Here is a 19,118-nt window from a genome sequence, read left to right as displayed (position 1 = left end):
GACAAGGGACTAATGTCCAGAATACACAAGAAACTCAAAAATTAAACAGTGAGCAAAGGGCATGAATAGATACTTCTTACAAGAAGACGTAAAAATGGCCAACAGGTACATGAAAAAATGTTCAACATCACTAATCATTAGGGAAACGTAAATCAAAAAAACAATGAGATATCACCTTTTCCCAGTTAGAATGGCTGTTATCAGAAAGACAAAAAAATAATAACAGATGCTAGTGAGGATGCAGGGGAAAAAAGGAACTCACATATACTGCTAGTGGAAATGTAAATTAGCATAGCCATTATGAAAAACAGTATGGAGATTTCTAAAAAAAAAAAAAAAAAACTAAAAACAGAACTAACCTATGATACAGCAATCCCACTACTGGGAATTTATTCAAACAAAGGCAAAGCAGTATTTCAAGAGGATACATACACTACCATGTTTGCTGCAGCACTACTCACAACGATACGGAAACAACCAAACTGCCCATCAATGAACAAATGGATAAAGAAAATATGGGGAGTTCCAGGCAAGATGGCCGAACAGGAACGGCTCCTGTCTGCAGCTCCCAGTGAGATCAATGCAGAAGGCAGGCGATTTTTGCATTTCCAACTGAGGTGCCCAGCTCATATCAATGGGACTGGTTAGACAGGGGGTGCAGCCCACAGAGAATGAGCCGAAGCAGGGTGGGGTATCACCGCACCTGGAAAGCACAAGGAGTCAGAAAACTCCCTCCCCTACCCAAGGGAAGCCGTGAGGGACTGTGCTGTAAGGAACTGTGCACTCCAGCCCAGATACTATACTTTTTCCACAGTCTTTGAAACCCGCAAACCAGGAGATTGCCATGGGTGCCTATGCCACCAGGCCCTACGTTTCAAGTAGAAACTGGGCAGCCATTTGGGTAGACACTGAGCTAGCTGCAGGAATTTTTTTTTTCCATACCCCATTGGCACCTGGAGCTCCCACGGAAAGGGGGCTGAAGCCGGGAAGCCAACTGGTCTAGCTCAGTGTATGCCACCCCCATGGAGCCCAGCAATTTAAGATTCATTGGCTTGAAATTCTCGCAGCCAGCACAGCAGTCTGAAGTCAACCTGGGATGCTTGAGCTTGGTGGAAGGAGGGGCATATCCCATTACTGAAGCTAGAGTAGATGGTTTTCCCCTCACAGTGTAAACGAAGCTGCCGGAGTTTGAACTGGGCAGAGCCCACCACAGCTCAGCAAAAATGCAGTAGCCAGACTGCCTGACTTGATTCCCCCTTTCTGAACAGGACCATCTCTTAAAAAAAAAAAAAAAAAGGCAGCAGCCCCAGTCAGGGGCTTATAGATCAAACTCTTATCTCCCTGGGACAGAGCACCTGGGAGAAGGGGCAAATGTGGGTGCAGCTTCAGCTGGCTTAAATGTTCCTGCCGCCGGCTCTGAACACAGCAGCAGATCTCCCAGCACAGCGCTGGAGCTCTGCTAAGGGACAGACTGCCTCTTCAAGAGGGTCTCTGACTCCCCGGCCTCCTGACTGGGAGACACGTCCCAGCAGGGGTCAATAGACACCTCATATAGGAAAGGCACCTGGCAGGTGACCTTCTGGGACGAAGCTTCCAAAGGAAACAGGCTGCAGTCTTTACTGTTCTGCAGCCTCCACTGGTGATGTAGGCAAACAGAGTCTAGAGTGGACCTCCAGCAAACCCCAGCAGACCTGCAGCAGAGGGGCTGACTGTTAGAAGGAAAACTAACAAACAGAAAGGAATACCATCAAAATCAAACAAAAGGACATCCACACAGAAACTCCATCCAAAGCTAACCAACATCAAAGACCAAAGGAAGACAAATCCACAAAGATGAGGAAATACCAGAGCAAAAAGGTTGAAAATTCCAAAAACCAGAATGTCTCTTCTCCTCCAAAGGAACACAACTCCCTGCCAGTAAGGGAACACAACTCAACAGAGAATGAGTTTGACAACTTGACAAAAATAGGCTTCAGAAGGTGGGTAATAACAAACTCCTCTGCACAAAAGGAGCATGTTCTCATCAAATTCAAGGAAGCTAAAAACCTTGGTAAAAGATTACAGAAACTGCTAACTAGAATAACTAGTTTAGAGAAGAACATAAATGACCTGATGGAGCTGAAAAACACAGCATGAGAACTTCACAAAGCATACACAAGTATCAATAGCTAAATCAATCAAGCAGAGAAAGGACATCAGTGATTGAAGATCAACTTAATGAAATAAAGCATGAAGACAAGATTAGAGAAAAAGTAATGAAAAGAAATGAACATAGACTCCAAAAAATATGGGACTATGTGAAAAGACCAAACCTACGTTTGACTGGTGTACCTGAAAGGGATGGGAAGAATGGAATCGAGGTGGAAAACACACTTAAGGATATTATCCAGGAGAACGTCCCCAACCTACCAAGACAGGCCAACATTCTAATTCAGAAAATACAGAGAATGCCACAAAGATACTGCTTGAGAAGAGCAAACCCAAGACACATAATCATCATATTCACCAAGGTTGAAATGAAGGAAAAAATGTTAAGAACAGCCAGAGGGAAAGGTCAGGTTACCCACAGAAAAAGGAAAGCCCATTAGACTAACAGCAAATCTCATGGCAGAAATCCTATAAGCCAGAAGAGAGTGGGGGCCAATATTCAACATTCTTAAAGAAAAGAATTTCAACCCAGAATTTAATACCCAGCCAAACTAAGCTTCATGAGCAAAGGAGAAGAGACATTTATGCTGCCAACAAACATATGAAGAAAAAGCTCTTCACTGGTCATTAAAGAAATGCACATCAAAACCACAGTGAGATGCCATCTCACACCAATAAGAATGGTGATCATTAAAAAGTCAGGAAACAATAGATACTGGAGAGGATGTGGAGAAATAGGAATGCTTTTACACTGTTGGTGGGAGTGTAAATTAGTTCAACCATTGTGGAAGACAGTGTGGCCATTCCTCAAGGATCTAGAAATAGAAATACCAATTGACCCAGGAATCTCATTACTGGTTATATACCCAAAGAATTATAAATCATTCTACTTTAAAGACACATGCGCACATATGTTCACTGCAGCACTGTTCACAATAGCAAAGACTTGGAACCAGCTCAAATGCCTATCAGTGATAGACTGGATAAAGAAAATGTGGCATATATACACCATGGAATACTATGCAGTCATAAAAAAGGATGAGTTCCTGTCCTTTTCAGGGACATGGATGAAGCTGGAAACCATTATTCTCAGCAAACTGACACAAGAACAGAAAACCAAAAACAACATGTTCTCACTCATAAGTGGGTGTCAAACAATGAGAACATATGGACACAGGGAGGGGAACATCACACACTGGGGCCTGTTGGGGGGTGGGGGAGCCTAAGGGAGGGATAGCAGGGGATGGGGGGATTGGGGAAGGATAACATTAGGAGACATACCTAATGTTTTCAGACAGGCAAATGCTGAGAGAATTTGCCATTACCAAGCCACCACTATAAGTACCAAAAAAGGGAGCTCTAAATCTTGAAACAAATCCTGGAAATATATTAAAACAGAACCTTTTAAAGCATAAATCACGCAGGACCTATAAAACAAACATACAAGTTAAAAAGCAAAAACAAAAAACCAAAGTGTACAGGCAACAAAAAACACAACGAATGTAACAGTACCTAACATTTCAATACTAACATTGAATGTAAAGGGCCTAAATGCTCCACTTAAAAGATACAGAACTGCAGAATGGATAAGGACTCACCAATTATCTGCTGTCTTCAGGAAATTCACCTAACACATAAGGAATCACATAAACTTAAGGTAAAGTGAGAGACGGTGGAGGGTGGGGAGCTGGGGAGAGATAGCAAGGGGAGAGATGCCAGATGTAGGTGATGGGGAGGAAGGCAGCAAATCACACTGCCACATGTGTACCTAGGCAACAATCTTGCATGTTCTTCACATGTACCCCAAAACCTAAAATGCAATAAAATAAATAAATCGGAAAAAAAAAAAAAAAGATTTCCCTCCAGTTACCTTTATTAAGTTAAATCCTTTCTGTATTCCTAACTCCTGGAAACCACAGCCTTTTCCAGAATGATTCCTAAATGGAATAAATTTGTAACCTTTAGATACTGAGATTTCACTCAGCATAATGCATTTGAGATTCACCCATGTTATTGTCTGTATTCATAATTCATCATTTTTATTGCTAAGTAGTATTCCATTGCGTAAATGGAATACGGTTTATTTATCCATTCACACATTAATGCTAATTTGGTTGTTTCTTGTGTTTTGGTGATTATGAATAATGCTGCTGTAAACATTTGGGCACAGATTTTTGTGTAAACATGTTTTTATTTCTCTAGGATAAATACCTGAAAGTGGGATTGCTGGGTCATCTGGTAAATGTACATTAAACTTTATTAAAAACTCTCAAAAAAAAAAAAAAAAAAAGGCGGTCGAAAAGGGTATTTCATGCAAATGGACACCAAAAGTGAGCAGGAATAGCTATTCGTAGCCAAAAATTTTTAAAGCAACAGCAGTTAAAAGAGACAAAGCGAGACATTATATAATGGTAAAAGGCCTTGTCAAATAGGAAAATATCACAGTCCTAAACATATACACACCTAACACTGGAGCCCTCAAATTTATAAAACAATTACTAATAGACCTAAGAAATGAGAAAGACGGCAACACAATAATAGTAGGGGACTTCAGTACTCCACTGACAGCACTATACAGGTCATGAAGACAGAAAGTCAACAAAGAAACAACGGATTTAAACCATACCTTGGAACAAATGGACTTACCAGATATATATATAGAGAGAGAACATTTCATGCAACAACCACAGAATACACCTTCTATTCAACAGTGCATGGAACTTTCTCCAAGATAGACTGTATGATAGGCCATAAAACGAGCCTCAATAAATTTAAGAAAACTGAAATATTATCAAGCACTCTCTCAGACCACAGTGGAATAAAACTGGAAATCAACTCCAAAAGGAACCTTCAGAACCCTGCAAATACATGAAAATTAAATAACCTGCTTCTGAATAAGCAATGGGTCAAAAATGAAATCAAGACAGAAATTTAAAATTCTTCAAACTGAATGGCAATAACGACACAACCTATGAAAACCTCTGGGATGCAGCAAAGGCAGTGCTAAGACGAAAGCTCACAGCCCTCAATGCTTATATCAAAATGCCTGAAAGTGCACAAACTGACATTCTAAGGTCTCTAGTTCACATGAACAAACCAAACCCAAACACAGCAGAAGAAAGGAAATTACCAAGATCAGAGCAGAACTAAATGAAATAGAAACAAAATATATATAAACAAAAGAAACAAAAAACTTTCTTTGAAAAGACATAAAATTGATAGACCATTAGCATGATTAACCAAGAAAAGAAGAGATAAAATCCAAGTAACCTCACTAAGAAACAAAACAGGGGATATTACAACTGACACCAATGAAATACAAAAGATCACTCACAGCTACTATGAACACCTTCATACACATTAACTAGAAAACCAAGAAGAGACGAATAAATTCCTGGAAAAATACAACCCTCCTAGCTTAAATCAGGAATTAGATACCCTGAACAGACTAATAACAAGCAGCGAGACTGAAATGGTAATTTAAAAATTACCAACAAAAAAAAAAGCCCAGGACCAGACGGATTCACAGCAAAATTCTACCAGACATTCAAAGAAGAATTGGTACCAATCCTACTGACACTATTCCACAAGATAGAGAAAGAGAGAACCCTCCATAAATCATTGTTCTATGAAGACAGTATCACCCTAATACCAAAACCAGGAAAGGACAAAACAAACTAAAAAAAGAAAATTACAGACCAATACCCCTGCTGAACATAGATGCGAAAATCCTTAACAAAACACTGTCTAACCGAATCCAACAATATATCAAAAAGATAATTCACCATGATCAAGTGGGTTTCATATCAGTGATGCAGGGGTGGTTTAACATACACAAGTCAATAAATGTGATAACCCACATAAACAGAATTAAAAACAAAAATCTCATGATCACCTCAATAGACGCAGAAAAAGCATTTGACAAAATCCAGAATCCCATTATGATTAAAACTCTCAGCAAAATCGGCATACAAGGAACATACCATAATGTAATAAAAACCATATATGACAAACCCAACATAATACTGAATGAGGAAGAGTTAAAAGCATTCCCTCTGAGAACTGGAACAAGACAAGCCTGCCCACTCTCACCACTCTTCCTCAACATAGTACTGGAAGTCCTAGCCAGAGCAATCAAACAAGAGAAAGAAATAAAGGGCATCCAAATCAATAAAGAGGAAGTCAAAATGTCACCTTTTGCTGACGATATGATCATTTACCTTGAAAGCCCTAAGGACTCCTCCAGAAAGCTCCTAGAACTGATAAAAGAATTCAGCAGGAGAATCGAGGAAAGATGGCCGACTAGGAACAGCTCAGGATTGCTGCTCCCAGTGAAAGTGCAGAGGGTGAGTGGACGCCGCATTTCCAGACAGATTTTTATTGCCCATAGACCAGGAGATTCCCAGGCGGAGGAGAACCATGGGTCGCCAGCTCGGCTGTTTCGGCCGGCGCAGCTATTTCGGCCCATGCAGATGCTTTGCCCACGCCCTGGTGTGGTGGTTCTCCATACAAAAGACACTGGTCAGGGTGCCCTCTTAGCTGGCAATTGGAGCCCTGAGACAGCAGAGTTGTCCATTCATCTGAAATAGCGAGCCAATCCAGGAGATTCCCAGGTAAAAAAACCACCAGGAATCTCAGCACTGCTGTTTCAGCCGGCTCAGTGAGTCACGGCACGGGAGATCCCGGCAACTTTTCAACAGGCAACTGGAACACTGGGAGACAGTCAACCGTTCAACATCAAAAAAAGACTCTGAGTCAGGGAGCCAGGTGATCAGGCTCCACTGGTCCCACCCCCCACCCCACAAAAAAAAAAAACAAACAAGTAATTGAAAACGCTCTGCGTTGGGAGTTTCACAGCAAGCACAGCTGAACCCGGGACACTCCGGCTCTGTGGGGGAGGGGCGTCCGCCATTACTGAGACACTCTACCACGCAACCTGCCACTACAGAGAGAGTCCGCCATAACAGAGGCGGGCCACCATTGCTGAGGCAGTTCTAACCACACCCATATAAACAGGACTACAGGGAAGATCACACAGCGGCTGGGCGGAGTCCACGGCAGCTCAGCAAAGCCTCTGCAGGCAGACAGTGACTAGGCTGCCTCCTCACTGGGCAGGGCAGCCCTGAAAGAAAAAATAAAAAGCAGCAGCACAACGGAAACTCATAAATAAAGCCCTAACTCCCTGGGACAGAGCATCTGGGAAGAAAAAAAAAAAAAAAAAAGGGAGTTTATGAGTTCTGCTGCAGCAGACCTAAACATACCTGCCCAGCAACTCTGTATGAACAATGGAGCTCACCGTCCAGGACTTGAGCTCCAATAAAGCACAGATTGTCTCCTCAAGCAGCTCCCTGACCCCCGTATATCCAAAGAGTCACCTCATAAAGGAGAGAACAGACTGACATTTGGCAGGCATCCTGCTGGGACAAAGATAGCAGAAGAGGAAACTGGTAGCAACCCTTACTGTTCTGCAGCTGCTGCAGGTGATCGCCCGGCAAGCAGGGCCTGGAGTGGACCTCAGCAGTCCTAAGCAGAGGGGCCAGACTGTTAGAAAGAAACCTAAGAAAAAGAAGTAACTTCAGCATCCACAAACTGGAAGCTCACTCAGAGACCCAATCTGAAAGTCAGTAACTACAACGACAACAGGCAGATAAACCCACAAAGATGGGAAGAAACCAGCGCAAAAAGGATGAAAACATCTGAAAGCAGAATGCCTCTCCTCCTACAAGGAATCACAACTCCTCACCAGCAACGGAACAAGGCAGGATGGAGAAAGAGTGTGCTGAAATGACAGAATCAGACTTCAGAAGGTGGGTAATAAGAAACTACAGTGAGCTAAAAGAATATATTCTAACCCAATGCAAAGAAACTAAGAACGTTGAAAAAAGATTTGATGAAATGCTAACGAGAATGGACAACATAGAGAGGAATATAAGTGAACTGATGGAGCTGAAAAACACAACACGAGAACTTCACGAAGCATGCACAAGTTTCAACAGCCGAATTGACCAAGCAGAAGAAAGGATATCAGAGGTCGAAGATCAACTCAATGAAATAAAACGAGAAGGCAAGAATAGAGAAAAAAGGGTAAAAAGAAATGAACAAAGTCTCCAAGAAATGTGGGACTATGTGAAAAGACCTAATCTATGTCTGATAGGTGTACCTCAATGTGACGGAGAGAATGAATCCAAGCTGGAAAATACTCTTCAGGATATTATTCAGGAAAACTTCCCCAACCTAGCAAGGCAGGCCAATATTCAAGTCCAGGAAATACAGAGAACACCACAAAGATATTCCTCAAGAAGAGCAGCCCCAAGGCACATAGTCGTCAGATTCACCAGGATTGAAATGAAGGAGAAAAGGGCAGCCAGACAGAAAGGTCGGGTTACACACAAAGGGAAGCCCATCAGACTCACAGCAGACCTCTCAGCAGAAACCCTACAAGCCAGAAGAGAGTGGGGGCCAATATTCAACATCCTTAAAGAAAAGAACTTTCAACCCAGAATCTCCTATCCAGCCAAACTAAGCTTCGTAAGTGAAGGAAAAATAAAACCCTTTGCGAACAAGCAAGTACTCAGAGACTTCATCACCACCAGACCTGCTTTACCAGAGCTCCTGAAAGAGGCTCTACACACATATAAAGGAACAACCAGTACCAGCCACTCCAAAAACATACCAAACGGTAAACAGCATCAGCACAATCAAGAATCTGCATCAAGTAACGAACAAAACAGCCAGCTAGCATCAAAACGGCAGTATCAAATTCACACATAACAATATTAATACTAAATGTAAATGGACTAAATGCCCCAATCAAAAGACACAGGCTGGCAAATTGGATAAAAAGCCAAACCCATCAGCGTGCTGTATCCAGGAAACCCATCTCACATGCAAGGACACACAAAGCCTCAAAATAAAGGGATGGAGGAAGATTTACCAAGCAAACGGAGAGCAAAAAAAAGCAGGAGTTGTAATTCTCATCTCTGATAAAATAGACTTTAAAGCAACAAAGATCATAAGAGACAAAGAGGGACATTACATAATGGTAAAAGGATCAATGCAACAAGAAGACTTAACAATCCTTAATATATACGCACCCAATACAGGAGCACCCAGATACATAAAGCAAGTTCTTAATGACTTACAAAGAGACTTAGGCTCCCACACAATAATAGTGGGAGACTTTAACACCCCATTGTCAATATTAGACAGATCAACCAGACAGAAAATTAACAAGGATATCCAGGACCTCGAACAAGCAAACCTAATAGACATTTACAGAACTCTCCACCCCAAATCCATAGAATATACATTCTTCTCAGCAGCACATCACACCCACTCTAAAACTGACCACGTAATTGGAAATAAATCACTCCTCAGCAAATGCAAAAGAACGGAAATCATAACAAACAGTCTCTCAGACCACAGTGCAATCGAGTTAGAACTCAGAATGCAGAAACTAACTCAGAAATACACAGCTTCATGCAAACTGAAGAACTGGCTTTTGAATGTTGACGGGATAAACAATGAAATGAAGGCAGAAATAAAGATGTTCTTCGAAACCAACGAGAACGAAGACACAACATACCAGAATCTCTGGGACACATTTAAAGCAGTCTCTAGAGGAAAATATATAGCAATAAGTGCCCACATGAGAAGGAAGGAGAGATCTAAAATTGAAACCCTAGCATCAAAATTGAAAGAGCTAGAGGAACAAGATCAAAAAAACTCAAAAGCTAGCAGAAGACAAGAAATAACTAAGATCAGAGCAGAACTGAAGGAGATAGAGACACAAAAAAACCCTTCAAAAAAATCAATAAATCCAGGAGCTGGTTTTTCAAAAAGATCAACAAAATAGACAGACCACTAGCCAGATTTATAAAAAAGAAAAGAGAGAATAACCAAATAGATGCAATAAAAAACGATAAAGGGGATATCACCACAGATTCCACAGAAATTCAAACCACCATCAGAGATTATTACAAACAACTCTATGCACATAAACTAGTAAACCTGGAAGAAATGGATAAATTCCTGGACACTTGCCTCCTCACAAGCCTAAACCAGGAAGAAGTTGAAACCCTGAATATACCAATAACAAGGTCTGAAGTTGAGGCAGCAATTATGAACCTACCACCCAAAAACCCCAGGTCCAGATGGGTTCACAGCTGAATTCTACCAGACATACAAAGAGGAGCTTCTGAAACTATTCCAAACAATCCAAAAAGAGGGAATCCTTCCCAAATCATTTTATACGACCAACATCATCCTGATACCAAAACCTGGCAGACATACAACAAGAAAACTTCAGACCAATATCCATGATGAACATAGATGCAAAAATCTTCAATAAAATACTGGCAAGCCCATTGCAACAGCACATCAAAAAGCTTATTCAACATGATCAAGTAGGCTTCATCCCAGGGATGCAAGGCTGGTTCAACATACGCAAGTCTATAAACATAATTTACCATATAAACAGAACCAAAGACAAAAACCACATGATTATCTCAATTGATGCAGAGAAGGCCTTTGACAAAATTCAACAGCTCTTTATGCTAAAACCCTCAATAAACTAGGTATTCACGGAACGTATCTCAAAATAATAAAAGCTATTTACGACAAACCAACAGCCAATATCATACTGAATGGGGAAAAACTGGAAGCATTTCCTTTGAAATCTGGCACTAGACAAGGATGCCTGCTCTCACCACTCCTATTCAATATAGTACTGGAAGTTCTAACCAGAGCAATCAGGCAAGAAAAAGAAATAAAGGGTATTCAAATAGGAAAGGAGGAAGTCAAATTGTCTCTATTTGCAGACGACATGATTGTGTATCTAGAAGACCCCATCGTCTCAGCCCAAAATCTCCTGAAACTCATAAGCAACTTCAGTGAAGTCTCGGGATACAAAATCAATGTGCAAAAATCACAAGCATTTCTATACACCAATAACAGACTTAAAGAGAGCCAAATCAAGAACGAACTGCCATTCACAATTGCTACAAAGAGAATAAAATACTTAGGAATACAACTAACAAGGAACGTAAAGGACCTCTTCAAGGAGAACTACAAGCCACTGCTCAACGAAATAAGAGAGGACACAAACAGATGGAGAAACATTCCATGTTCATGGTTAGGGAGAATCCATATCGTGAAAATGGCCATACTGCCCAAAGTAATTTACAGATTCAACGCTATTCCCATCAAGCTACCAATGACCTTCTTTACAGAACTGGAAAAAACCACCTTAAACTTCATATTGAACCAAAAGAGAGCCCGCATAGCCAAGTCAATTCTAAGCAAAATGAACAAAGCTGGAGGCATCCCACTACCTGACTTCAAACTATACTACAAGGCTACAGTAATCAAAACAGCATGGTACTCGTACCAAATCAGAGATATAGACCAATGGAACAGAAACAGAGGCCTTGGAGGCAACACAACATATATACAACCATCCGATCTTTGATAAACCTGACAAAAACAAGCAATGGGGAAAGCATTCCCTATTTAATAAATGGTGTTGGGAAAAATGGCTAGCCATGTGCAGAAAGCAGAAGGTGGACCCCTTCTTGACACCTTACACTAAAATTAACTCCAGATGGATTAAAGACTTAAACATAAGACCTAACACCATAAAAACCCTAGAAGAAAATCTAGGCAAAATCATTAAGGACATAGGCATAGGCAACGACTTCATGACCAAAACACCAAAAGCATTGCCAACAAAAGCCAAAATAGACAAATGGGACCTAATCAAACTCCACAGCTGCACGGCAAAAGAAACAGTCATTAGAGTGAATCGGCAACCAACAGAATGGGAAAAAATTTTTGCAGTCTACCCATCTGACAAAGGGCTGATATTCAGAGTTTACAGAGAACTAAAACAGATTTATAAGAAAAAAACAAGCCCATTCAAAAGTGGGTGAAGGATATGAACACTTTACAAAAGAAGACATACATGAGGCCAACAAACATATGAAAAAATGCTCATCATCACTGGTCATTAGAGAAATGCATTGAGAAATGCATTAGAGAAATACATTGAGATACCATCTCACACCAGTTAGAATGGCAATCATTAAACAATCTGGAGACAACAGATGCTGGAGAGGATGTGGAGAAATAGGAACACTTTTACACTGTTGGTGGGAGTGTAAATTAGTTCAACCATTGTGGAAGACAGTGTGGCGATTCCTTAAGGACCTAGAAATAGAAATTCCATTTGACCCAGCAATCCCATTACTGGGTATACATCCAAAGGATTATAAATCGTTCTACTATAAGGACACATGCACACAAATGTTCACTGCAGCACTGTTTACAATAGCAAAGACCTGGAACCAACCCAAATGCCCATCGATGATAGACTGGACAGGGAAAATGTGGTACATATACACGCTGGAATATTATGCAGCCATCAAAAATGATAAGTTTGTGTCCTTTGTAAGGACATGGATTAACCCGGAAACCATCATTCTCAGCACACTGACACAAGAGCAGAAAATCAAACACCGCATGTTCTCACTCATAGGTGGGTGTTGAACAATGAAAACACATGGACACAGGGAAGGGAGCACTACACACTGGGGTCTGTTGGGGGGAAATGGGGGAGGTACGGGGGGTGGAGAGGTGGGGAGACATAGCATGGGGAGAAATGCCAGATATAGGTGAAGGGGAGGAAGGCAGCAAATCACACTGCCACGTGTGTACCTATGCAACAATCTTGTATGTTCTTCACATGTACCCCAAAACCTAAAACGCAATTAAAAAAAAAAAGAATTCAGCAAAGTTTTCAGATATAAGATTAATGTACACAAATCAGTAGCTCTTCTATACACCAACAACGACCAAGTAGAGAATCAAATCAATAACTCAACCGTTTTTACGATAGCTGCAAAAAATAAAAATAAAATGCTTAGAAATATACCTAACCAAGGAGTCAAAAGACCTTTACAAGGAAAACTAAAAAACACTGCTGAAAGAAAACACAGATGACACCAACAAATGGAAACACATCCCATACTCACACATGGTTACAATCAATATTGTGAAAACGACCATATTGCCAAAAGCAATCTACAAATTCAATTCAATCCTCATCAAAATACCACCATCACTCCTCACAGAATCAGAAAAAAAAATTCTAAAATTCATATGGAGCCAAAAAAGGGCCCGCATAGCCAAAGCAACACTAAGCAAAAAGAACAAACCTAGAGACATCACACTACCTGATTTCAAATTATATTATAAGGCCATCGTCACCAAAGCAGCACGGTACTGGTATAAAAATAGGTACATAGACCAATGGAACAGAATACAGAACCCAGAAATAAAACCAAATATTTACAGCCAACTGATCTTCAACAAAGCAACAAAAACATAAAAGTGTGGAAAGGACACCATTTTCAACAAATGGTGCTGGGATAATTGGCTAGCCACATGTAGAAGAATGTTATCGGATCCTCATCTCTCACCTTACACAAAAATCAACCCAAGACTTAAGCCTAAGACCTGAAACCATAAAAATTCCAGAAGATAACACTGGAAAAACCATTCATTGGCTTAAGCAAGGATTTCATGAACCAAGAACCCAAAAGCAAATGCAATAAAAACAAAGATAAATATCTGAGACCTAGTTAAACTAAAGAGTTTTTGCATGCCAAAAGGATCAGTCAGCAGAGTAAACAGACAACCCAGGAGTAGGAGAAAATCTTTGCAATCTATACATCTGACAAAGGACTAATATCCCAAATCTACAATGAATTCAAACAAATCAGTAAGAAAAAACAAACAATCCCATCAAAAAGGGATCGTAAGTGAAAGAGAAATAACCTAATATTCATAAGTGAAAGATAAATAAAATCCTTCTCAGGCAAGCCAATACTAAGGGAATTTGTTTCAACTACACCAGCCTTACAAGAGGTCCTTAAGGGAGTGCTAAACATGGAATCAGAAGAATGACACCTACTATCATAAAAACACACGTAAGCACATAGCCCACAGACACTAAAAAGCGACTATACAATCAAGTCTATACAACAACCAACTAACAACATGATGGGATCAAAATCTCACTTATCAATACTAATCCTGAGTATAAATGGCTAAACGTCCCTCTTAAAAGACATGGAGTGTCAAGGTGAATAAAAAGACAAGACCCAACCATCTGCTATCTTCAAGATATCCACCTCACATGTAACAACACCCATAGGCTCAAAGTAAAGGGATAGAGACAGATTTACCATCCAAATAGAAAACAAAAAAGAACAGGAGCCGCTCTTCTTGTATCAGATAAAACAGACTTTAAACAAGTAACAATTAAGAAGGACAAAGATGGGTATTACCTACTGATAAATGGAAAAATCCAACAAAAACACTTACCTATCTAACTATATATGCACCCATCATTGTTACACCCAGTTTCATAAAACAAGTTTTGCTTGACCTACGAATACTTAGGCAGCCATGTAATAATAGTGAAAGACTTCAACACCCCACTGACAACATTAGACAGATCACTGAGGCAGAAAACTAACAAAGAGACTGTCACTTAATCTCAGACTTGATTAACTGGACCTAACAGACATCTATAGAACACTCCACCCAACAACCACAGAAAATGTTTTTAACATCATTAGTTGTCACGAAAAAGCAAATTAAAACCAAGCCCAAAAGTCAATCAATAGAGAATTAGATAAACCATGGTATATTCACATAATGGGATTTTACATAGCAATAAAAAGAAATAAACCACTGATAGATGTAAAATATGGATAAATGTTAGCAATATTATACTGAATATAAAGAAACCAAACACAAAAGAGCACATATTATATGATTCCATTTTTATGAAGTGTAAGAACAGGCAAAACTATGGAAACAGAAAACAGAAGAATGGTTGCTAGAATCAAGGTGGAGGTGCAAGCAACAGATGAGGAAAGACACAATGGTTGAGTCATATACTTGAGTCACATAAAGAAGAAAAATGAATTAATTAAAAATAGATTTTTTAATTTTTTGAAAAATACAGTGAAAATGAAAACAAGGAAAATTTCTGGAGCATGACAATGCTCTATTTCATGATTGGGATGTTTGCTGCATATGTTACTCTAGTCAAAGCTCATCTAACTTAACACTTAAGATTGCCTGTTCAGGAGGCTGAGGCAGAAGAATTGCTTAAACCCGGGAGGCGGAGGTTGCAGTGAGCTGAGATTGCGCCACTGCACTGCAGCCTGGCGCCTGGTGACAGATCGAGATTCTGCCACAAAAAAAAAAAAAAAAAAAAAAAAAAAGATTACCTGTTTAATGTAACTAGCTATGGGTCAATAAAAATCCCAAACAAACAAATGAGTTAAAATTCTGCTAAAGACTATGGAAAGGGGCATTTATTCCTTTCTCTTCCATTGACAGTCACTAAAAACAACAATAAAAAAGTTGGGTAGTGGAAATGCAGCAAGATACCTGCACAGCCTCAAACATGACACAAAGTATGAGCTAATATTTACCAAACACAGTGAACATTAAGCCAACCACAGAGCACAGTAAGCCTGACATGTGCCACTTCCAATCTCAAACAGGATGCCAATTTCCCAAAAGTACCACTTAACTTTTACAAATATCAAAACAATATAAACCCATTTTTTTCTTGAAATAAATGAAAAAAACTCATTAATAGTGGTTGCCTTTAGAAAAAAAAAGGACAGAAAGAGATTTTATTTGCTTCATCTTACGTGCGTGCGTGCATGCGTGCGTATTTTTTTTTTTTTTTTTTGAGACAGGGTGTCATTGTTGCCCAGGCTGGAGTACAGTGGCACAATCATAGCTCACTTCAATCTTGAACTCCTGAGCTCAAGGAATCCTCCCATCTCAGCCTCCTGAGTAGCTGGAACTTACAGGTGCACACAACTACGTCTAGCTTGTTTTTTAATTTGTAGCAGAAACAAGATCTTGCTATATTTCCCAGGCTGGTCTCCATCTCCAGGGCTCAAGGGATCCTCCCACCTCAGCCTCTCAAAGTGCTAGGATAACAGGTGTGAGCCACCACAACCAGCCCACCTTGTACCTTTCTACACAGCCCAAATTTCTAACCTTATGCAAATATATTATTTTCTTTTTAAGTAAACAGAATTCACCTGGTTGATGGGAAGAGGTCTTGATGTGTGTGATGGATTATATATCGTTCACTAAGAAATGATGGCAAGGAACACCAAGCCATCCCCAGGCAGAAAACTGCTCAGGGTGTGATAGAACAGTAAACAATATACACCAGCCATGCACTAGTTACACCAGTTCTTCAAACACAGGATACATGACTCTGCCCCCATTTCTCCCTCGCAAAGAATGCTTTCTAGTTTATTTTTAATGAGTAGTGAACAGGCACTAGCTGCTTGCCTAGTTTATCTTCATTCTATGAAAAAACGTAGAGATATTGAACTCAAGTTGGAAGAGGCAAGTCCGGTCTCAAAATGGAGGGCCATGATACAAAGGAACCAGGGCAGTTGAGAAAACTGTTCATTGGTGGTCTGAGCTTTGAAACTACAGATAGTTTAAGAGAACATTTTGAGAAATGAGGCACACTCACAGATTGGGTGGTAATGAGAGATCCCCAAACAAAATGTTCCAGGAGCTTTGGTTTTGTGACTTATTCTTGTGTTAACAAGGTGGATGCAGCAATGTGTGCTCAACCACACAAGGTTGATGGGTGTGTAGTGGAACCAAAGAGAGCTGTTTCTAGAGAGGATTCTGTAAAACCTGGTGCCCATCTAACCGTGAAGAAAATTTTTATTGGTGGTATGAAAGAAGATACAGAAGAGTATAATTTGAGAGACTACTTTGAAAAGTATGGCAAGATTGAAACCATAGAAGTTATGGAAGACAGGCAGAGTGGGAAAAAGAGAGGATTTGCTTTTGTGACTTTTGATGATCATGATACAGTTGATAAAACTGTTGTTCAGAATTACCACACTATTAATGGGCATAATTGTGAAGTGAAAAAGGCCCTTTGTAAACAAGAGATGCAGTCTGCTGGATCACAGAGAGGCTGTGGAGGTGGATCTGGCAATTTTATGGGTCGCAGAGGAAACTCTGGAGGTGGTGGAGGTAATTTTGGCCACGGTGGAAACTTTGGTGGAAGAGGAGGTTGTGGTGGTGGAGGTGGTGGCAGCAGAGGTAGTTATGGAGGAGGTGATGGGGGATATAATGGAGTTGAAGGTGATGGTGGCAACTATGGCGGGGGTCCTGGTTATAGTAGTAGAGGGGGCTATGGTGGTGGTGGACCAGGATATGGAAACCAAGGTGATGGATATGGTGGCAGTGGTGGAGGATGGTTACAATGAAGAAGGAAATTTTAGCAGTGATAACTACGGTGGTGGCGGGAACTGTAATGATTTTGGAAATTAGAGTGGACAACAGCAATCAAATTATGGACCCATGAAAGGGGTGAGTTTTGGTGAAGAAGCTTGGGCAGTCCCTTTGGTGGTGGTTATGGATCTGGTGATGGAAGTGGTGGATGTGGTAGCAGAAGGTTCTAAAAACAGCAGAAAAGGGCTACAGTTCTTAGGAGGAGAGAGAGCGAGGAGCTGTCAGGAAAGCTGCAGGTGACTTTGAGACAGTTGTCCCAAATGCATTAGAGGAACTGTAAAACTCTGCCACAGAAGGAGTGATAATCCATAGTCAGAAAAGTTACTGCAGCTTGAACAGGAAACCCTTCTTGTTCAGGACTGTCATACCCACAGTTTGCAAAAAGTGCAGCTAGTGATTAATGCAATGAAGTGTCAATTCGATGTATATTCCTGAGGTCTTTTATCTGTTGTGGCTTTGTCTTTTTCTTTTTCTTTTCATTTACATCAGGTATATTGCCCTGTAAATTGTGGTAGTGGTACCAGGAATAAAAAATTAAGGAATTTTAAAAAAATACATAGAACACCTGCTCATTAAAAATAATCACTTATCCACAAAGAATAAATACGTGGGTCGGAGTCTACTCCGGGCTTTCAGCTGGGAATGCTGTCAGTCTCCTGATGTCCCACTCTGATTCCCACTTTTGCAATCTGTCTTTGTTTCTGTTTCTTAATTCCTTCAGCGCCTCCTGGGTTGGGGTCTCCACAACTGACCGCACCTGGTCTCCTTTATTGTTTCCCTTTTTATGTACTCTTTGTATCCAATACAAACTAACAAATGTATTATTTAATAACAAAATTTCTAAGGTGAGAGGATCACCTGAGCAACACAGCAAAACTCTGTCTCTGCAAAAAAAAAAGTTAGAAACTAGCCAAGCAGGGTGGCATGTGCCTGTAATCTCAGCTACTCGGGAGGCTGAGGTGGGAGGACAGCTTGATCCCGGGAGGCTGAGGCTGCAGTGAGCCATGAGTACATCAGTGCACTCCAGCCTGGGTGACAGAGCAAGACCCTGTCTGGAAATAAATAAATAAATAAATACATACATAAATAAATAAAGGTTAATTTTTCTTGTAACATACAATACATATATTTAAGATAACTTCAAATGTGTCATATACTCTATGTATCCTAAATGAATACTACAGTTATGGCCTAAATTGTATTCTCCAAAATTCATATGTTGAAGCCCCAACTCCCAATGTAACTGTATGCAGAGACAGGGCCTTAAAAGGGGTTGAATGAGGTCATGTGGGTGGAGTCCTAATCCAGTATGACTCATGTCTTTAGTAAGAAGAAGAGACACTAGGGATATATGTGCCCAGAGAAAAAGCCATGTGAAGACACAGAGAAAAGATAGCCATCTGCAATCCAAGTAAAGAAGCCTCAAAAGTCAACCCTGCCGGCACCTTCATCTTATACTTCCACATTCCAAGGCCAGGCACAATGGCTCCTGCCGAGCACTCTGGGAGGCCAAAATAGGAAGGCTGCTTAAGGCCAGAAGTTCAAGACCAGCCTAGACAACATAGCAAGACTCCACCTCTACAAAAAAAAAAAAAAAAATTTTAAGT

The 19,118-nt window shown here is 40.5% G+C and overlaps 1 protein-coding gene and 1 pseudogene across 7 annotated transcripts in view; one reads left to right on the top strand and one right to left on the bottom strand.

The window, feature by feature from the left end:
• SENP7 (SUMO specific peptidase 7) overlaps positions 1–19,118 on the bottom strand; it is a 189,669-nt gene that overhangs the window by 147,371 nt on the left and 23,180 nt on the right. The gene's annotated exons all lie outside the window — the stretch shown is intronic.
• On the top strand, positions 16,586–17,902 carry LOC116565547 (annotated as a pseudogene).

This window comes from Sapajus apella, unplaced genomic scaffold (assembly GCF_009761245.1).
Source record: "Sapajus apella isolate SASKATOON/1434 unplaced genomic scaffold, GSC_monkey_1.0 scaffold40, whole genome shotgun sequence".
NCBI classification, from domain to species: domain Eukaryota; kingdom Metazoa; phylum Chordata; class Mammalia; order Primates; family Cebidae; genus Sapajus; species Sapajus apella.
The sequence above is the reverse complement of the archived record's forward strand: the minus strand, read 5'-3'. Positions and strand labels throughout refer to the sequence as shown.